The sequence below is a fragment of the Dromaius novaehollandiae genome, chromosome 2 (genome assembly GCF_036370855.1).
Source record: "Dromaius novaehollandiae isolate bDroNov1 chromosome 2, bDroNov1.hap1, whole genome shotgun sequence".
NCBI lineage: Eukaryota > Metazoa > Chordata > Aves > Casuariiformes > Dromaiidae > Dromaius > Dromaius novaehollandiae.
Genome location: NC_088099.1, coordinates 170,079,918 through 170,101,424, shown reverse-complemented (window position 1 = coordinate 170,101,424; position 21,507 = coordinate 170,079,918). Strand labels below are relative to the sequence as shown.

General features: G+C 56.1%; 2 long non-coding RNA genes across 2 annotated transcripts; both read left to right on the top strand.

Moving 5' to 3' along the window:
- Positions 1–232: 232 nt before the first annotated feature.
- Positions 233–12,877, top strand: LOC135327370 (uncharacterized). Its single transcript, XR_010387488.1, has 3 exons — positions 233–343; positions 12,128–12,275; positions 12,436–12,877. It is a non-coding gene; the product is annotated as an uncharacterized LOC135327370 (long non-coding RNA).
- A 659-nt stretch (positions 12,878–13,536) lies between these two features.
- LOC135327369 (uncharacterized) lies at positions 13,537–21,179 on the top strand. The gene is made up of 3 exons (XR_010387487.1): positions 13,537–13,647; positions 20,430–20,577; positions 20,738–21,179. It is a non-coding gene; the product is annotated as an uncharacterized LOC135327369 (long non-coding RNA).
- The last annotated feature ends 328 nt before the right edge of the window (positions 21,180–21,507 follow it).

Genomic DNA, 21,507 nt, shown 5'->3' with positions numbered 1-21,507 from the left:
ACTGCCCCTCCGGCCGCCTCGAGAGGCACAGCATGCTGTCCGAGCAGCCCAATGCGGGAAGACTACATCTCCCGGCATGCCGTTCAAACAAAAAAAGGCCTCCCAGAAGCCCGGTGCCGGAAGACTACCGCTCCCGGCATGCCAGCGGCGCCCCCCGGACCCCCCCCCTCCCCCCGTAGCGCTAGGTGAAGTTTAACCCTGTGGAGATTCCGTTCCTTTCCGTCCCGCCCCCGTTCCCTTTTCCTCCCTGTCTCCCCGGAATCCACCGCAGAGCCCCGAGCGCGACCCCGCGATCCCCAGCACCGGCCCGGGGCTCCCCCGACACCGCCGCGGCCGGCTACAGGTCAACTCCAACACTGCCCCTGCCTCCCCCCACGACCCTCCCTGCGCTTCCCCTGGGATCCCTCCTCCCCCTCCCCAACGCGGTCCCCAGCGGACATAGGAGACACCCCCCCCCTCCCCGTGCTCCTCCGACTGCGCAATAAACCGCACCACAGCCCCAGCGGACCGCCTGCCTTCCCCCCTGCCCCATCCTGGCGCACCCCCCTTCTTCCCCCCCAGCACCACTGCAGACCCACCGCACCTCCTTCCTCCCCACCCGAACCCCAATGCACCCCCTTACCCCCCCCATACCACCACAGCCTCGGCACACCCCCTTCCTCCCTCCATGGCCCCAGTGCACTGCTCTTCCCCACCACATCCTCAGCCCCCACTGCCCCAGCACACCACCCTCCCTAGCCCCGGTGCAGTTTCCCCTGGCCCCAGTGCACCCCAGTTGTGCTGCGCTGCCCGGGACACTCCCACCCACCAGGACCCCCGGCACATGAGGGACCTGCAGCCCGGAGCGCGCACCCCCCCAGCCCCGCTCACCTCCTCCGCAGGGCAGCCGCGTGCCGGTCCCAGGCAGCAGTGCTCAGCAGCAGCTCCATCGTCCAGAACCAGCCCCAGCATGAGCTTCCCCCAAATGCAGCCCCAGCCCAGGCGTGTGCCCGCCCTTGCCATCAGCCCCACCTGGGGCTTGTCCCACCTGTCCCAGCCATGGAGCCCCACCTGGGGCCTGTCCTGCCACCCAGCTCCACCTGGCATTCATCCCAGCCCCAGGGCCTGCAGCTGCAGCCCATCAGGAACTGGGGAGAGGGAATGGCCATCAGCCCCATCAGGGACAACTGGGGCTGCCAGGGCAGCAGAGGCACCCCCACTCCTGAGAGCAGCTTCCTGAAAGCTGAAGGGAGAGGCCTGGGGTATAGAGAGGGGAAAGGGGAGTATGCAGAGGACAAGAGAACAAATGGAGAGCTCTGGGTACAACAAAAGTAGAAAAAGGCAATGACAGAGCAAACAGAGTGACTCTGGGGGCACCACCAAGAAGCACCCAGAAAACTCTGGGACAGGAGAGAAAGCTAAACAGAGAACTTTGCAGTGTGCTGCAAAACAACCACAGGGCCCAACAAAAGACACACAGAGCCCTTGGGGGCAACCCAAAATGTGAATTGAGGGCTCCGGAGGGCATCAGAGGGCAAATGCAGGGCTCTAGGGCAAAGCAAAATACAAATAAAGGGGCTTAGGGCACACCAGAGGGGTCATAAGGCATGTCACAGGACTCAGTGCAGCTGACAGGATGGTGCCTGCAGGCTCCCCCCACCCCCATGGAAACTCTATCTCCCCACTCCAGGCACACAGGCCCTGGCACAAGAACCACAAGGGACAATGAGGAATGCTGAAAGCAAATACAGAAGGAACTCCACAGTACACTAGAGGGGGGCTACGGGGGTCTACATGGTCCAGAAATGCCTCTGGGGAAGAAGGGAGAAATCTGGAGGGGTTGCGAGGAGACTAGAGGGTGTCTAAGGAGTCCGGGGGGCCAGAAGAGAACTGAGGGGCCCATTCTGTGGAAAAGAGGGGTCCACAGTGCACTAGAGGGGTGCTAAGGTGTCTACATGGTCTAGAAATGCCTCTGGGGAAGAAGGGAGAAATCTGGAGGGGTTGCGAGGAGACTAGAGGGTGTCTAAGGGTCCTGGGGGGCCCCAACAGAGCTGGGGGGCCCCATTCTGTGGAAAAGAAGGGTCCAGAGCACACTAGAGGGATGTGAAGGCGTCTACATGGTCCAGAAATGGCTCTGGAGAAGAAAAAATAAATCTGGAGGGATTGTGAGGAGACTAGAGGGAGTCTAAGGGGTCTGGGGGAGCAGAAGAGAGCTGGGGGGCCAATTCTGTGGAAAAGAGGGATCCAGAGCGCACTAGAGGGGTGCTTAGGCGTCTACACTGTCAAGAAATGCCTCTGCGGAAGAAGGGAGAAATCTGGAGGAGTTGCGAGGAGACTAGAGGGTGTCTAAGGGGCCTGGGGGGCCAGAAGACATCTGGGGGGCCCTGTTCTGTGGAAAAGAGGGGTCCAGAGTGCACTAGAAGGGTGCTAAGGTGTCTACATGGTCCAGAAATGCCTCTGGGGAAGAAGGAAGAAATCTGGAGACGTTGCGAGCACACCACAGGGTTTCTAAGGGGTCTGGGGGCCAGAAGAGAGCTGGGGGGGCCCCATTCTGTGGAAAAGAGGGGTCCAGAGCGCACTACAGGGTTGCTAAAGCGTCTACACTGTGAAGAAATGGCTCTGGGGAAGAAGGGAGAAACGTGGAGGGGTTGCGAGGAGACTAGAGGGTGTCTAAGGGGTCTGGGGGTCCAGAAGAGAGCTGGGGGGCCCCATTCTGTGGAAAAGAGGGGTCCAGAATGCACTAGAGGGGTGCTAAGGCGTCTACACTGTCAAGAAATGGCTCTGGGGAAGAAGGAAGAAATCTGGAGGGGTTGCGAGGAGACTAGATGGTGTCTAAGGGGTCTGGGGGCCCAGAAGACATCTGGGGGGCCCCATTCTGTGGAAAAGAGGGGTCCAGAGCGCACTAGAGAGGTGCTAAGGCGTCTACACTGTCAAGAAATGGCTCTGGGGAAGAAGGGAGAAATCTGGAGGGGTTGCGAGGAGACTAGAGGGTGTCTAAGGGATCTGGGGATCCCAAGGATATCTGGGGGGCCCAATTCTGTGAAAAAGAGGGGTCCAGAGCGCACTAGAGGGGTGCTAAAGGGTCTACACTGTCAAGAAATGGCTCTGGGGAAGAAGGGAGCAATCTGGAGGGGTTGCGAGGAGACTAGAGGGGGTCTAAGGAGTCTGGGGGGCCCGAAGAGAGCTGGGGGGCCCAATTCTGTAGAAAAGAGGGGTCCAGAGTGCACTAGAGGGGCACTAAGGGGTCTACACTGTCAAAAAATGCCTCTGGGGAAGAAGGGAGAAATCTGGAGGGGTTGCGAGGAGACTAGAGGGTGTCTAAAGCGTCTGGAGATCCGAAAGATATCTGGTGGGCCCAATTATGTGGAAAAGGGGGGTCCAGAGCGCACTAGAGGGGTGCTAAGGCGTCTACACTGTCCATAAATGCTTCTGGGGAAGAAGGGAGAAATCTGGAGGTGTGGCAAGGAGACTAGAGGGTGTCTAAGGGGCCTGGGGGGCCAAACGAGAGCTAGGGGTCCTATTCCGTTGAACAGAGGGATCAAGAGGGCACTAGAGGGGTGCTCTTTTCCACAAAGTGGGGACCCCACCTCTCATTTGGTCCCCAGACCCCCAAGACACCCTGTAGTCTCCGCAGAAGCCCTCCACATTGCTTCCTTCTTCCCCATAGGCATTTCTTGACCACGTCAACACCTTAGGGGTCCAGAGCGCAGTAGAGGGGTGCTAAGGTGTTGACACGGTCAAGAAATGCCTCTGGGGAAGAAGGGAAAAATCTGCAGGGGTTGCGAGGAGACTAGAGGGGGTCTAAGGGGCCTGGGGGGCCAGAAGATAGCCGGGGGGCTGCATTCTGTTGAAAAGAGGGGTCCAGAGCGCACTAGAGGGGTTCTATGGCGTCTACACAGTCAAAAAATGCCTCCGGGGAAGAAGGGAAAAATCTGAAGGGATTGCGGGGAGACTAGAGGGTGTCTAAGGGGCCTGAAGATTCCAAATATATCTGGGGGGCCCAATTCTGTGGAAAAAAAGGGTCCAGAGCACACTAGAGGGGTGCTAAGCTGTATACACTGTCAAATAATGCCTCTAGGGAAGAAAGAAGAAATCTGGAGGGGTTGCGAGGAGACTAGAGGGTGTCTAAGTGGCCTGCGGGCCAGAAGAGTACTGGGGGACCCAATTCTGTGGAAAAGAGGGGTCCAGAGCGCACTAGAGAGGTGCTAAGGGGTCTACACTGTCCATAAATGCCTCTGGGGAAGAAGGGAGAAATCTGGAGGGGTTGCGAGAAGACTAGAGGATGTATAACTGGTCTGGGGGGCCAGAATAGAGCTCGGGGGGCCCCATTCTGTGGAAAAGAGGCGTCCAGAGTGCACTAGAGTGGTGCTAATGGATCTACATGGTCAAGCAATGTCTCTGGGGAAGAAGGGAGAAATCTGGAGGAGTTGTGAACACAGTAGAGGGTGTCTAAGGGATCTGGAGGTCCCAAAGACATCTGGGTGGCCCAATTCTGTGGAAAAGAGGGGTCCAGAGTGCACTAGAGGGGTGCCAAGATGTCTACACTGTCCAAAAATGCCTCTGGGGAAGAAGGGAGAAATCTGGAGGGGTTGCGAGGAGACTAGAGGGCGTCTAAGCGGCCTGGGGAGCCAGAAGAGAGCTGGGGGGCCCATTCTGTGGAAAAGAGGGCTCCAGAGTGCACTAGAGGGATGCCAAGATGTCTACACTGTCCAGAAATGCCTCTGGGGAAGAAGGGAGAAATCTGGACATGTGGCCTGGAGACTAGAGGGGGTCTATGGGGCCTGGGGCCCCGAAAGAGAGCTGGGGGACCCAATTCTGTGGAAAAGAGGGGTCCAGAGCATACTAGAGGGGTGCTAAGGTGTCTACACCGTCAAAAAATGTTTCTGGGGAAGAAGGGAGTAATCTGGAGGGGTTGCGAGCAGACTAGAGGATGTCTAAGGGGCCTGGCGGGCCAGCAAACAGCTGGGGGGCCCACTGCGTAGAAAAAAGGGGTCCAGAGCGCACTGGAGGTATGCTAAGGGGTCTACACTATCAAGAAATGGCTCTAGGCAAGAAGGGAGCAATCTGGAGGGGTTGCGAGGAGACTAGAGGGTGTCTAAGGGGTCTCGAGGTCCCAAAGATATCTTGGGGGCCCAATTCTGTAGAAAAGAGGGGTCCAGAGTACACTAGAACGGTGCTAAGGGGTCTACACTGTCAAGAAATGTCTCTGGGGAAGAAGGGAGAAATCTGGAGGGGTTGCGAGGAGACTAGAGGGTGTCTAAAGCGTCTGGAGATCCGAAAGATATCTGGTGGGCCCAATTATGTGGAAAAGGGGGGTCCAGAGCGCACTAGAGGGGTGCTAAGGCGTCTACACTGTCCATAAATGCTTCTGGGGAAGAAGGGAGAAATCTGGAGGTGTGGCAAGGAGACTAGAGGGTGTCTAAGGGGCCTGGGGGGCCAAAAGAGAGCTAGGGGTCCTATTCCGTTGAACAGAGGGATCAAGAGGGCACTAGAGGGGTGCTCTTTTCCACAAAGTGGGGACCCCACCTCTCATTTGGTCCCCAGACCCCCAAGACACCCTGTAGTCTCCACAGAAGCCCTCCAGATTGCTTCCTTCTTCCCCATAGGCATTTCTTGACCACGTCAACACCTTATGGGTCCAGAGCGCAGTAGAGGGGTACTAAGGTGTCGACACGGTCAAGAAATGCCTCTGGGGAAGAAGGGAGAAATCTGGAGGGGTTGCGAGAAGACTAGAGGGTGTCTAAGGGTCCTGGGGGGCCAAAAGAGAGCTGGGGGGCTGCATTCTGTGGAAAAGAGGGGTCCAGAGCACACTAGCGGGGTTCTATGGCGTCTACACTGTCCAGAAATGCCTCTGGGGAAGAAGGGAGAAATCTGGAGTGGTTGTGAGGAGATTAGAGGCTAAGGGGTCTGGGGGGCCAGAAGAGAGTTGGGGAGCCCCATTATGTGGAAAAAAGGGATCCAGAGCACACTAGAGGAGTGCTTATGTGTCTACATGGACTAGAAATGCCTCTGGGGAAGAACAAAAAAATCTGAAGGGGTTGCGAGGAGACTAGAGGGTGTCTAAGGTGCCTGGAGACTCCAAATATATCTGGGGTGCCCAATTCTGTGAAAAAAAGGGTCCAGAGCGCACTAGAGGGGTGCTAAAGTGTATACACTGTCATATAATGCCTCTAGGGAAGAAAGAAGATATCTGGAGGAGTTGCGAGGAGACTAGAGGGTGTCTAAGTGGCCTGCGGGCCAGAAGAGTGCTGGGGGACCCAGTTCTGTGGAAAAGAGGGGTCCAGAGCGCACTAGTGGGGTGCTAAGGGGTCTACACTGTCCATAAATGCCTCTGGGGAAGAAGGGAGAAATCTGGAGGGGTTGCGAGCAGACGAGAGGATGTCTAACTGGTCTGGGGGGCCAGAATAGAGCTCGGGGGGCCCCATTCTGTGGAAAAGAGGAGTCCAGAGTGCACTAGAGGGGTGCTAAGGGGTCTACACTGTCAAAAAATGCCTCTGGGGAAGAAGGGAGAAATCTGGAGGGGTTGCGAGCAGACGAGAGGATGTCTAACTGGTCTGGGGGGCCAGAAGACAGCTTGGGGGGCCCCATTCTGTGGAAAACAGGGTCCAGAGTGCACTAGAGGGGTGCTAAGGCGTCTACACTGTCCATAAATGCCTCTGGGGAAGAAGGGAGAAATCTGGAGGGGTTGCAAAGAGACTAAAGGGAGTCTAAGGGGTCTGGGGGGCCAGAAGAGAGCTGGCGGGGGCCCATTCTGTGGAAAAGAGGGGTCCAAAGCACACTAGAGGGGTGCTAAGGTGCATACATGGTCAAGAAATGCCTCTGGGGAAGAAGGGAGAAATCTGGTGGGGTTGCAAAGAGACTAGAGGGTGTCTAAGGGGTCTGGGGGCCCAGAGGAGAGCTCGGGGGCCCCATTCTTTGGAAAAGAGGGGTCCAGAGTGCACTAGAGGGGCACTAAGGGGTCTACATGGTCAAGAAATGCCTCTGGGGAAAAAGGGAGAAATCTGGAGGGGTTGCGAGGAGACTAGAGGGGGTCTAAGGGGTCTGGAGGTCCCAAAGATATCTGGGGGGCCCAGTTCTGTGGAAAAGAGGGGTCCAGAGCACGCTAGAGGGGTTCTATGGCGTCTACACAGTCAAGAAATGCCTCTGGGGAAGAAGGGAGAAATCTGGAGGGGTTACGAGGAGACTGGCGGGGGTCGAAGGAGTCTGGAGGTCCCAAAGATATCTGGGTGGCCCAATTCTGTAGAAAAGAGGGGTCCAGAGCGCACTAGAGGGGTACTAAGGCATCTACACTGTCAAGAAATGCCTCTGGGGAAGAAGGGAGAAATCTGGAGGGGTGGCAAAGAGACTAGAGGGTGTCTAAGGGGCCTGGAGGTCCCAAGGATATCTGCGGGGCCCAATTCTGTGGAAAAGAGGGGTCCAGAGCGCACTAGAGGGGTGCTAAACTGTATACACTGTCAAATAATGCCCCTAGGGAAGAAAGAAGAAATCTGGAGGGGTTGCAAGGAGACTAGAGGGTGTCTAAGGGGCCTGGAGGCCCCAAAGATATCTGGGGGCCCCCATTCTGTGGAAAAGAGGGGTCCAGAGTGCACTAGAGGGGTGCTAAGCGGTCTACACTGTCAAGAAATGGCTCTGGGGAAGAAGGGAGAAATCTGGAGGGGTTGCGAGGAGACTAGAGAGTGTCTAAGGGTCCTGGGGGCTACAAGAGAGCTGGGGGGCCAATTCTGTGGAAAAGAGGGGTCCAGAGTGCACTAGAGGGGTGCTAAGGCATCTACACTGTCAAGAAATGCCTCTGGGGGAGAAGGGAGCAATCTGGAGGGGTTGCGAGGAGACTAGAGGGTGTCTAAGGGGTCTGGAGATCCCAGAGATATCTAGGGGGCTCAATTCTGTGGAAAAGAGGGGTCCAGAGTGCACTAGAAGGGTGCTAAGGTATCTACATAGTCAAGAAATGCTTCTGGGGAAGAAGGGAGAAATCTGCAGGGGTTGCGAGGAGACTAGAGGGTGGCTAAGGGGTCTGGAGGTCCCAAAGATATCTGGGGGGCCCAATTCTGTGGAAAAGAGGGGTCCAGAGTGCACTAGAGGGGTGCTAAGGCATCTACACTGTCAAAAAATGCCTCTGGGGAAGAAGGGAGAAATCTGGAGGGGGTTGCGAGGAGACTAGATGGTGTCTAAGGGGTCTGGGGGGCCAGAAGAGAGCTGCAGGGCCCAGTTCTGTGGAAAAGAGGGGTCCAAAGCACACTAGAGGGGTGCTAAGGTGCCTACATGGTCCAGATATGCCTCTGGGGCGAAGGGAGAAATCTGGTGGGGTTGCAAAGAGACTAGAGGATGTCTAAGGGGTCTGGGGGCCCAGAGGAGAGCTCGGGGGCCCCATTCTTTGGAAAAGAGGGGTCCAGAGTGCACTAGAGGGGTGCTAAGGTGTCTACGCTGTGAAGAAATGCCACTGGGGTAGAAGGGAGAAATCTGGAGGAATTGCGAGGAGACTAGAGGGTGTCTAAGGGGTCTGGAGGTTCCAAAGATATCTGGGGCGCCCAATTCTGTGGAAAAGAGGGGTCCAGAGTGCACTAGAGGGGTGCTAAGGGGTCTACATGGTCAAGAAATGCCTCTGGGGAAGAAGGGAGAAATCTGGAGGGGTTGCAAGGAGACTAGAGGCTGTCTAAAGCGTCTGGAGATCCGAAAGATATGTGGTGGGCCCAATTATGTGGAAAAGGGGGGTCCAGAGCGCACTAGAGGGGTGCTAAGGCGTCTACATTGTCCATAAATGCTTCTGGGGAAGAAGGGAGAAATCTGGAGGTGTGGCAAGGAGACTAGAGGGTGTCTAAGGGGTCTGGGGGGCCAAAAGAGAGCTAGGGGTCCTATTCCGTTGAACAGAGGGATCAAGAGGGCACTAGAGGGGTGCTCTTTTCCACAAAGTGGGGACCCCACCTCTCATTTGGTCCCCAGACCCCCAAGACACCCTGTAGTCTCCACAGAAGCCCTCCAGATTGCTTCCTTCTTCCCCATAGGCATTTCTTGACCACGTCAACACCTTAGGGGTCCAGAGCGCAGTAGAGGGGTGCTAAGGCGTCGACACGGTCAAGAAATGCCTCTGGGGAAGAAGGGAGAAATCTGGAGGGGTTGCGAGGAGACTAGAGGGGGTCTAAGGCGTCTGGGGGGCCAAAGGAGAGCTGGCAGGGGGACCCATTCTGTGGAAAAGAGGGGTCCAGAGTGCACTAGAGGGGTGCTAAGGGGTCTACATGGTCAAGAAATGCCTCTGGGGAAGAAGGGAGAAATCTGGAGGGGTTGCAAGGAGACTAGAGGGGGTCTAAGGGGTCTGGGGGAGCAGAAGAGGGCTGGTGGGCCCCGTTCTGTGGAAAAAAGTGGTCCAGAGCACACTAGAGGAGTGCTTACGTTTCTACATGGACTAGAAATGGCTCTGGAGAAGAAGGGAGAAATCTGGAGGGGTTGCGAGGAGACTGGAGAGTGTGTAAGGGGTCTGGAGGTCCCAAAGATATCTGTGGGGCCCAATTCTGTGGAAAAGAGGGGTCCAGAGCACACTAGAGGGATGCTAAGGGGTCTACACTGTCACGAAACGGCTCTGGGGAAGAAGGGAGAAATCTGGAGGGGTTGCGAGGAGACTAGAGAGTGTCTAAGGGGCCTGAAGATATCAAATATATCTGGGGGGCCCAATTCTGTGAAGAAAAAGAGTCCAGAGCGCACTAGAGGGGTGCTAAAGTGTATACACTGTCATATAATGCCTCTAGGGAAGAAAGAAGAAATCTGGAGGAGTTGCGAGGAGACTAGAGGGTGTCTAATTGGTCTGGGGGGGCAGAAGACAGCTCGGGGGGCCCCATTCTGTGGAAAAGAGGGGTCCAAAGGCGTCTATACTGTCAAGAAATGCTTCTGGGGAAGAAGGGAGAAATCTGCAGGGGTTGCGAGGAGACTAGAGGGTGTCTAAGGGGCCTGGAGGTCCTAAAGATATCTGGGGGGCACAATCCTGTGGAAAAGAGGGGTCCAGAGTGCACTAGAGGGGTGGTACGTGGTTTACTTTGTCAAGAAATGCCTCTGGGGAAGAAGGGAGAAATCTGGAGGGGTTATGAGAAGACTAGAGCGGGTTTAACGGGGTTAGAGGCCCACAAGAGAGCTGGGGGGCCCCATTCTGTGGAAAAGAGGGGTCCAGAGTGCACTAGTGGGGTGCTAAGTGGTCCACACTGTCAAGAAATGGCTCTGGGGAAGAAGGGAGAAATCTGGAGGGGTTGCGAGGAGACTAGACAGTGTCTAAGGGGTGTGGAGACCCCTAAGATATCTAGGGGGCCCAATTCTGTGGAAAAGAGGGGTCCAGAGCGCACTAGAGGAGTGCTAAGGTGTCTACATAGTCAAGAAATGCCTCTGGGAAAGAAGGGAGAAATCTGAAGGGGGTTGCGAAGAGATTAAAAGGAGTCTAAGGGGCCTGGGAGGCCAGAAGAGAGCTGCGGGACCCAATTCTGTGGAAAAGACGGTTCCAGAGCACACTAGAGGAGTGCTAAGGTGTCTACATGGGCTAGAAATGCTTCTGGGGAAGAAGGGAGAAATCTGGAGGGGTTGCAAGGAGACTAGAGGCTGTCTAAAGCGTCTGGAGATCCGAAAGATATCTGGTGGGCCCAATTATGTGGAAAAGGGGGGTCCAGAGCACACTAGAGGGGTGCTAAGGCGTCTACACTGTCCATAAATGCTTCAGGGGAAGAAGGGAGAAATCTGGAGGAGTTGCAAGGAGAGTAGAGGGTGTCTAAGGGGTCTGGGGGGCCAAAAGAGAGCTAGGGGTCCTATTCCGTTGAACAGAGGGATCAAGAGGGCACTAGAGGGGTGCTCTTTTCCACAAAGTGGGGACCCCACCTCTCATTTGGTCCCCAGACCCCCAAGACACCCTGTAGTCTCCGCAGAAGCCCTCCACATTGCTTCCTTCTTTCCCATAGGCATTTCTTGACCACGTCAACACCTTAGGGGTCCAGAGCGCAGTAGAGGGGTGCTAAGGTGTTGACACGGTCAAGAAATGCCTCTGGGGAAGAAGGGAAAAAACTGCAGGGGTTGCGAGGAGACTAGAGGCTGTCTAAGGCGCCTGGGGGGCCCGAAGACAGCTCCAGGTCACAGCAAGCACCCCAGTAGGGGTGTTCTGAGCAGGCGAGGAGTTTTAAGGGGACTAGGTGGCCAAAAACCCAACTGTGGGGAACCAGGATGAAATATGAAAGGTTTCTGAGGAGACCAGCTGTTCTCTAGGAGGCCTGGGGTCCAGAGAACAGCTCTGGGGCCATACCAGCACCCCAGGAGGCATGCTCAGCAGAGCAGAGGGGTCCTAAGGGGCCTAAACAGCCAAAATAGGAGAACTGGCTAACAAGGAAGACCTCAGGAGGTGCTCTGAGGGGACAGGAGGGGATGGATTTTGAGCAGACTAGGGGACGCATAGAGGTATGTGAGGCACAACCAAGGAAGACAGAGGAGCCTTAAGGGGACTGGAAGGAAAGGGGAGCGGAAGGAAAGGGGATCTGATGGGATAGAGGGCACATGGAATGGTCATAGCGATAGGGCATAGAGAGGACTCTACAGTGCAGCCAATGGAAAAGAAGGGCTGTAGGGCATACTGAAAGGGCGCAATGAATGCATAGGGTTCTGGGGTACCCCCAAGGCAAACCAAGGCGTCCTGAGGGCAGCGTGTGGCACTCAGAGGGGTTCTGATGGGGCTAAAGGGCTAGGAGATGGACCCTAAGGGGCTCAGAGGGCAAAGAGAGGCATCCTGAGAGGACTAGAGGGAAAAGCAAAGGCGCCGAGACGCACCAATGGCAAACGGAGAGGTTTTGAGGAGACTAGAGGGAAAAGAGGGGGGACTTAATAGGACAAGAGGACAAACATAGGAGTCTTGATGCTACCAGAGGGCCTACAGACACCAAATGTCAGAATAACCTTGCAGGAACTAGAAAGAAGCAAAGAATTTTGAAGGGACAAGAGAACAAATGGAGTGCCTTGGAGCATACCTAAAAGCAAATGGATTGGTCCTGAGGGAACTAGGGAGCAAATGGGTGAGTCCTGGGGGGGACGCGGAGGAAAACTGAAGGTTCTGGGGCATTAGCTCACCTGCCATAATCTTCCTGTGTGGAGCCTGCTTCTTCCCTCTGAGAAGTTGGCCTTTGCTTTCATTGCACAGGCAGCTGTGAGCTGTTGCGTAGTCTCGGCAGACAAGTTGGGGATCGCTGCCCAGGCAGTCGTGACCTGCAACACTGCATGCTCAGAACAGTTCTCAGGAAGTCACGCGTACTCATAACCTGAAGAGCAAAAAGCAAATCTCTCTTAAGGTCAGTTTTTATTTCATCATAGGAGCAAGCTTTCCCTCTCTTCTGCACTGTACTGCCTCTAACAGCACACCTTCCTCATCACCATTTTCCCCTGCTCCTTTCACTCCTCTCAGTTGCCCCTGCGTCTTAGATCTCTAAAGCAGCTGTTTCTCATCCACAGGTACTTTCCTGTCCTGTTGCCGATTCACCCCCCGGTTGTCCTATAGCAAGCAGTTGAGACACCTTGGCCTAATTCTTAGCCGCACACGCCTTTTGATCTGGCAAGCAGCTCAGACAGAGCAGAGGGCAGCAAGAAAGGTGGATCTGAATGTAGTAGACTTGGGCACCGAGCAAGATGGAAGCAGCAGCAAGGCATCAAAGAGATGGCATCTTTGTAAAGAAAAGAGATATAGTTCCAGGCTACCGGGGATTCTCTGTACCTGTGGCCAGGGCTCCTTCCTCTGCAGGCTCTTTCCACACAGTTAAAGGTAGCTGAACGCAGTGCCCTTGGGAGGCAGTGACATGGTGTCCCCGGTACTGCTGTGGGGTGGCTGTTCCAGGGTCTCTCAGGCTGTTTTGGGGTCCTTGGACAGAGACAGTGCTGTTCACATTTCCTTGAGGACTTTCCCTTGTGCTGCACAGCAGGACAGCTCTGCACCGTGCCCTCCCAGCACTGCCACTCCTCATAGCTGCTGCCTAATTGGCCCCAATCTTGAGCAAAGCTACAACTACCAGGAGCCCGCAGCGCCCTCCTACTCTCCCTGCCCTCCCCATTTCCAAGAGGGACGGCCCCAGCCCCTGGGGGCAAGCCTGCCTGGTCACACCAGAGATGGAAAATGCTTCCTGCCTTGTACCAGGGAAAACCAGGGAAATGCCACTGTCCCCAATGACCTATGGGGACTCCTGCGTGAGCGGCACATGTCCAGTAAGGAACAGACCCAGCGGGCCACTGCTGCAGGGCTGAGAAGGCACCGGCACCTGGAACTGCAGCTCCTGGCCTGCCACAGAGCATAACGTGGCCGGCTGGTGAGAACCCCGCTGGCAAAGGACTGCCCCTCCGGCCGCCTCGAGAGGCACAGCATGCTGTCCGAGCAGCCCAATGCGGGAAGACTACATCTCCCGGCATGCCGTTCAAACAAAAAAAGGCCTCCCGGAAGCCCGGTGCCGGAAGACTACCGCTCCCGGCATGCCAGCGGCGCCCCCCGGACCCCCCCCCCCTCCCCCCGTAGCGCTAGGTGAAGTTTAACCCTGTGGAGATTCCGTTCCTTTCCGTCCCGCCCCCGTTCCCTTTTCCTCCCTGTCTCCCCGGAATCCACCGCAGAGCCCCGAGCGCGACCCCGCGATCCCCAGCACCGGCCCGGGGCTCCCCCGACACCGCCGCGGCCGGCTACAGGTCAACTCCAACACTGCCCCTGCCTCCCCCCACGACCCTCCCTGCGCTTCCCCTGGGATCCCTCCTCCCCCTCCCCAACGCGGTCCCCAGCGGACATAGGAGACACCCCCCCCCCTCCCCGTGCTCCTCCGACTGCGCAATAAACCGCACCACAGCCCCAGCGGACCGCCTGCCTTCCCCCCTGCCCCATCCTGGCGCACCCCCCTTCTTCCCCCCCAGCACCACTGCAGACCCACCGCACCTCCTTCCTCCCCACCCGAACCCCAATGCACCCCCTTACCCCCCCCATACCACCACAGCCTCGGCACACCCCCTTCCTCCCTCCCTCCACCTCCATGGCCCCGGAGCACTGCTCTTCCCCACCACATCCTCAGCCCCCACTGCCCCAGCACACCACCCTCCCTAGCCCCGGTGCAGTTTCCCCTGGCCCCAGTGCACCCCAGTTGTGCTGCGCTGCCCGGGACACTCCCACCCACCAGGACCCCCGGCACATGAGGGACCTGCAGCCCGGAGCGCGCACCCCCCCAGCCCCGCTCACCTCCTCCGCAGGGCAGCCACGTGCCGGTCCCAGGCAGCAGTGCTCAGCAGCAGCTCCATCGTCCAGAACCAGCCCCAGCATGAGCTTCCCCCAAATGCAGCCCCAGCCCAGGCGTGTGCCCGCCCTTGCCATCAGCCCCACCTGGGGCTTGTCCCACCTGCCCCAGCCATGGAGCCCCACCTGGGGCCTGTCCTGCCACCCAGCTCCACCTGGCATTCATCCCAGCCCCAGGGCCTGCAGCTGCAGCCCATCAGGAACTGGGGAGAGGGAATGGCCATCAGCCCCATCAGGGACAACTGGGGCTGCCAGGGCAGCAGAGGCACCCCCACTCCTGAGAGCAGCTTCCTGAAAGCTGAAGGGAGAGGCCTGGGGTATAGAGAGGGGAAAGGGGAGTATGCAGAGGACAAGAGAACAAATGGAGAGCTCTGGGTACAACAGAAGTAGAAAAAGGCAATGACAGAGCAAACAGAGTGACTCTGGGGGCACCACCAAGAAGCACCCAGAAAACTCTGGGACAGGAGAGAAAGCTAAACAGAGAACTTTGCAGTGTGCTGCAAAACAACCACAGGGCCCAACAAAAGACACACAGAGCCCTTGGGGGCAACCCAAAATGTGAATTGAGGGCTCCGGAGGGCATCAGAGGGCAAATGCAGGGCTCTGGGGCAAAGCAAAATACAAACAAAGGGGCTTAGGGCACACCAGAGGGGTCATAAGGCATGTCACAGGACTCAGTGCAGCTGACAGGATGGTGCCTGCAGGCTCCCCCCACCCCCATGGAAACTCTATCTCCCCACTCCAGGCACACAGGCCCTGGCACAAGAACCACAAGGGACAATGAGGAATGCTGAAAGCAAATACAGAAGCAACTCCACAGTACACTAGAGGGGGGCTACGGGGGTCTACATGGTCCAGAAATGCCTCTGGGGAAGAAGGGAGAAATCTGGTGGGGTTGCGAGGAGACTAGAGGCTGTCTAAAGGGCCTAGGGGGCCAAAAGAGAGCTGGGGGGCCCCATTCTGTGGAAAAGAGGGATCCAGAGCGCACTAGAGGGGTGCTAAGGCGTCTACATGGTCCATAAATGGCTCTGGGGAAGAAGGGAGAAATCTGGAGGGGTTGCAAGGAGACTAGAGGATGTCAAAGGGGCCTGAGGGCCACAAGAGAACTGAGGGGCCAATTCTGTGGAAAAGAGAGGTCCAGAGTGCACTAGAGGGGTGCTAAGGCGTCTACACTGTCAAGAAATGCCTCTGGGGAAGAACAGAAAAATCTGAAGGGGTTGCGAGGAGACTAGAGGGTGTCTAAGGGGCCTGGAGATTCCAAATATATCTGGGTGGCCCAATTCTGTGAAAAAAAAGGGTCCAGAGCGCACTAGAGGGGTGCTAAAGTGTATACACTGTCATATAATGCCTCTAGGGAAGAAAGAAGAAATCTGGAGGAGTTGCGAGGAGACTAGAGGGTGTCTAAGTGGCCTGCGGGCCAGAAGAGTGCTGGGGGACCCAATTCTGTGGAAAAGAGGGGTCCAGAGCGCACTAGAGGGGTGCTAAGGGGTCTACACTGTCCATAAATGCCTCTGGGGAAGAAGGGAGAAATATGGAGGGGTTGCGAGCAGACGAGAGGATGTCTAACTGGTCTGGGGGGCCAGAAGAGAGCTCGGGGGGCCCCATTCTGTGGAAAAGAGGGGTCCAGAGTGCACTAGAGGGGTGCTAAGGCGTCTACACGCTCAAGAAATGCCTCTGGGGAAGAAGGGAAAAATCTGAAGGGATTGCGGGGAGACTAGAGGGTGTCTAAGGGGCCTGAAGATTCCAAATATATCTGGGGGGCCCAATTCTGTGGAAAAAAAGGGTCCAGAGCACACTAGAGGGGTGCTAAGCTGTATACACTGTCAAATAATGCCTCTAGGGAAGAAAGAAGAAATCTGGAGGGGTTGCGAAGAGACTAGAGGGTGTCTAAGTGGCCTGCGGGCCAGAAGAGTACTGGGGGACCCAATTCTGTGGAAAAGAGGGGTCCAGAGCGCACTAGAGAGGTGCTAAGGGGTCTACACTGTCCATAAATGCCTCTGGGGAAGAAGGGAGAAATCTGGAGGGGTTGCGAGAAGACTAGAGGGTGGCTAAGCGGCCTGGGGAGCCAGAAGAGAGCTGGGGGGCCCATTCTGTGGAAAAGAGGGGTCCAGAGTGCACTAGAGGGGTGCTAAGGGGTCTACATGGTCCAGAAATGCCTCTGGGGAAGAAGGGAGAAATCTGGAGGGGTTGCGAGGAGACTAGAGGGGGTCTAAGGGGTCTGGGGGAGCAGAAGAGGGCTGGTGGGCCCCGTTCTGTGGAAAAAAGTGGTCCAGAGCACACTAGAGGAGTGCTTACGTTTCTACATGGACTAGAAATGGCTCTGGAGAAGAAGGGAGAAATCTGGAGGGGTTGCGAGGAGACTGGAGAGTGTCTAAGGGGTCTGGAGGTCCCAAAGATATCTGTGGGGCCCAATTCTGTGGAAAAGAGGGGTCCAGAGCACACTAGAGGGATGCTAAGGGGTCTACACTGTCACGAAACGGCTCTGGGGAAGAAGGGAGAAATCTGGAGGGGTTGCGAGGAGACTAGAGGGTGTCTAAGGGGCCTGAAGATATCAAATATATCTGGGGGGCCCAATTCTGTGAAAAAAAAGGGTCCAGAGCGCACTAGAGGGGTGCTAAAGTGTATACACTGTCATATAATGCCTCTAGGGAAGAAAGAAGAAATCTGGAGGAGTTGCGAGGAGACTAGAGGGTGTCTAAGTGGCCTGCGGGCCAGAAGAGTGCTGGGGGACCCAATTCTGTGGAAAAGAGGGGTCCAGAGCGCACTAGAGGGGTCCTAAGGGGTCTACACTGTCCATAAATGCCTCTGGGGAAGAAGGGAGAAATCTGGAGGGGTTGCGAGCAGACGAGAGGATATCTAACTGGTCTGGGGGGGCAGAAGACAGCTCGGGGGGCCCCATTCTGTGGAAAAGAGGGGTCCAAAGGCGTCTATACTGTCAAGAAATGCTTCTGGGGAAGAAGGGAGAAATCTGCAGGGGTTGCGAGGACACTAGAGGGTGTCTAAGGGGCCTGGAGGTCCTAAAGGTATCTGGGGGGCACAATCCTGTGGAAAAGAGGGGTCCAGAGTGCACTAGAGGGGTGGTACGTGGTTTACTTTGTCAAGAAATGCCTCTGGGGAAGAAGGGAGAAATCTGGAGGGGTTATGAGAGGACTAGAGCGGGTTTAACGGGGTTAGAGGCCCACAAGAGAGCTGGGGGGCCCCATTCTGTGGAAAAGAGGGGTCCAGAGTGCACTAGTGGGGTGCTAAGTGGTCCACACTGTCAAGAAATGGCTCTGGGGAAGAAGGGAGAAATCTGGAGGGGTTGCGAGGAGACTAGACAGTGTCTAAGGGGTGTGGAGACCCCTAAGATATCTAGGGGGCCCAATTCTGTGGAAAAGAGGGGTCCAGAGCACACTAGAGGAGTGCTAAGGTGTCTACATAGTCAAGAAATGCCTCTGGGAAAGAAGGGAGAAATCTGAAGGGGGTTGCGAAGAGATTAAAAGGAGTCTAAGGGGCCTGGGAGGCCAGAAGAGAGCTGCGGGACCCAATTCTGTGGAAAAGACGGTTCCAGAGCACACTAGAGGAGTGCTAAGGTGTCTACATGGGCTAGAAATGCTTCTGGGGAAGAAGGGAGAAATCTGGAGGGGTTGCAAGGAGACTAGAGGCTGTCTAAAGCGTCTGGAGATCCGAAAGATATCTGGTGGGCCCAATTATGTGGAAAAGGGGGGTCCAGAGCACACTAGAGGGGTGCTAAGGCGTCTACACTGTCCATAAATGCTTCTGGGGAAGAAGGGAGAAATCTGGAGGAGTTGCAAGGAGAGTAGAGGGTGTCTAAGGGGTCTGGGGGGCCAAAAGAGAGCTAGGGGTCCTATTCCGTTGAACAGAAGGATCAAGAGGGCACTAGAGGGGTGCTCTTTTCCACAAAGTGGGGACCCCACCTCTCATTTGGTCCCCAGACCCCCAAGACACCCTGTAGTCTCCGCAGAAGCCCTCCACATTGCTTCCTTCTTTCCCATAGGCATTTCTTGACCACGTCAACACCTTAGGGGTCCAGAGCGCAGTAGAGGGGTGCTAAGGTGTTGACACGGTCAAGAAATGCCTCTGGGGAAGAAGGGAAAAATCTGCAGGGGTTGCGAGGAGACTAGAGGGGGTCTAAGGGGCCTGGGGGGCCAGAAGATAGCTGGGGGGCTGCATTCTGTGGAAAAGAGGGGTCCAGAGCGCACTAGAGGGGTTCTATGGCGTCTACACAGTCAAAAAATGCCTCCGGGGAAGAAGGGAGAAATCTGGAGGGGTTGCGAGGAGACTAGAGGGTGTCTAAGGGGCCTGGGGACCAGAAGAGAGCTGGGATCTGGACTCTGTGGAAAAGAGCACCCCTCTAGCGCACTCTGGACCCCTCTGTTCCACAGAATTTGGCCCCCCAGCACTCTTCTGGGCCCCCAGACCCCTTAGACACCCTCTAGTCTCTTCGCAACCCCTCCAGATTTCTCCCTTCTTCCCCAGAGGCATTTCTGGACCATGTAGACACCTTAGCACCCCCTCTAGTGTGCTCTGGACACCTCTTTTCCACAGAATTGGGCCCCCAGCTCTCTTATGGCCCCCTAGACCACTTAGACACCCTCTAGTCTCCTCAGAAGGCCTCCAGATTGCTCCCTTCTTTCCCAGAGACATTTCTTGACCATGTAGACACCTTAGCACCCCTCTAGTGCGCTCTGGACCCCTAAGGTGTCTACATGGTCCAGAAATGCCTCTGGGGAAGAAGGGAGAAATCTGGAGGGGTTGCGAGGAGACTAGAGGGTGTCTAAGGGGCCTGGGGGGCCACAGGAGGGGTGGGGGGCCCCACTCTGTGGAAAAGAGGAATCCAGAGCACACTAGAGGGGTGCTAAGACATCTACATGGTCCAGAAATACCTCTGGGGAAGAAGGGAGAAATCTGGAGGGGGTGCGAAGAGACTAGAGGATGTCTAAGGGGTCTGGGGGGACCAAAGAGAGCTGGGGGGCCCAATTCTGTGGAAAAGAGGGGTCCATAGCGCACTAGAGGGGTGCTAAGGGGTCTACACTGTCAAGAAATGCCTCTGGGGAAGAAGGGAGAAATCTGGAGGGGTTGCGAGGAGACTAGAGGCTGTCTAAGGCGCCTGGGGGGCCCGAAGACAGCTCCAGGTCACAGCAAGCACCCCAGTAGGGGTGTTCTGAGCAGGCGAGGAGTTTTAAGGGGACTAGGTGGCCAAAAACCCAACTGTGGGGAACCAGGACGAAATATGAAAGGTTTCTGAGGAGACCAGCTGTTCTCTAGGAGGCCTGGGGTCCAGAGAACAGCTCTGGGGCCATACCAGCACCCCAGGAGGCATGCTCAGCAGAGCAGAGGGGTCCTAAGGGGCCTAAACAGCCAAAATAGGAGAACTGGCTAACAAGGAAGACCTCAGGAGGTGCTCTGAGGGGACAGGAGGGGATGGATTTTGAGCAGACTAGGGGACGCATAGAGGTATGTGAGGCACAACCAAGGAAGACAGAGGAGCCTTAAGGGGACTGGAAGGAAAGGGGAGCGGAAGGAAAGGGGATCTGATGGGATAGAGGGCACATGGAATGGTCATAGCGATAGGGCATAGAGAGGACTCTACAGTGCAGCCAATGGAAAAGAAGGGCTGTAGGGCATACTGAAAGGGCGCAATGAATGCATAGGGTTCTGGGGTACCCCCAAGGCAAACCAAGGCGTCCTGAGGGCAGCGTGTGGCACTCAGAGGGGTTCTGATGGGGCTAAAGGGCTAGGAGATGGACCCTAAGGGGCTCAGAGGGCAAAGAGAGGCATCCTGAGAGGACTAGAGGGAAAAGCAAAGGCGCCGAGACGCACCAATGGCAAACGGAGAGGTTTTGAGGAGACTAGAGGGAAAAGAGGGGGGACTTAATAGGACAAGAGGACAAACATAGGAGTCTTGATGCTACCAGAGGGCCTACAGACACCAAATGTCAGAATAACCTTGCAGGAACTAGAAAGAAGCAAAGAATTTTGAAGGGACAAGAGAACAAATGGAGTGCCTTGGAGCATACCTAAAAGCAAATGGATTGGTCCTGAGGGAACTAGGGAGCAAATGGGTGAGTCCTGGGGGGGACGCGGAGGAAAACTGAAGGTTCTGGGGCATTAGCTCACCTGCCATAATCTTCCTGTGTGGAGCCTGCTTCTTCCCTCTGAGAAGTTGGCCTTTGCTTTCATTGCACAGGCAGCTGTGAGCTGTTGCGTAGTCTCGGCAGACAAGTTGGGGATCGCTGCCCAGGCAGTCGTGACCTGCAACACTGCATGCTCAGAACAGTTCTCAGGAAGTCACGCGTACTCATAACCTGAAGAGCAAAAAGCAAATCTCTCTTAAGGTCAGTTTTTATTTCATCATAGGAGCAAGCTTTCCCTCTCTTCTGCACTGTACTGCCTCTAACAGCACACCTTCCTCATCACCATTTTCCCCTGCTCCTTTCACTCCTCTCAGTTGCCCCTGCGTCTTAGATCTCTAAAGCAGCTGTTTCTCATCCACAGGTACTTTCCTGTCCTGTTGCCGATTCACCCCCCGGTTGTCCTATAGCAAGCAGTTGAGACACCTTGGCCTAATTCTTAGCCGCACACGCCTTTTGATCTGGCAAGCAGCTCAGACAGAGCAGAGGGCAGCAAGAAAGGTGGATCTGAATGTAGTAGACTTGGGCACCGAGCAAGATGGAAGCAGCAGCAAGGCATCAAAGAGATGGCATCTTTGTAAAGAAAAGAGATATAGTTCCAGGCTACCGGGGATTCTCTGTACCTGTGGCCAGGGCTCCTTCCTCTGCAGGCTCTTTCCACACAGTTAAAGGTAGCTGAACGCAGTGCCCTTGGGAGGCAGTGACATGGTGTCCCCGGTACTGCTGTGGGGTGGCTGTTCCAGGGTCTCTCAGGCTGTTTTGGGGTCCTTGGACAGAGACAGTGCTGTTCACATTTCCTTGAGGACTTTCCCTTGTGCTGCACAGCAGGACAGCTCTGCACCGTGCCCTCCCAGCACTGCCACTCCTCATAGCTGCTGCCTAATTGGCCCCAATCTTGAGCAAAGCTACAACTACCAGGAGCCCGCAGCGCCCTCCTACTCTCCCTGCCCTCCCCATTTCCAAGAGGGACGGCCCCAGCCCCTGGGGGCAAGCCTGCCTGGTCACACCAGAGATGGAAAATGCTTCCTGCCTTGTACCAGGGAAAACCAGGGAAATGCCACTGTCCCCAATGACCTATGGGGACTCCTGCGTGAGCGGCACATGTCCAGTAAGGAACAGACCCAGCGGGCCACT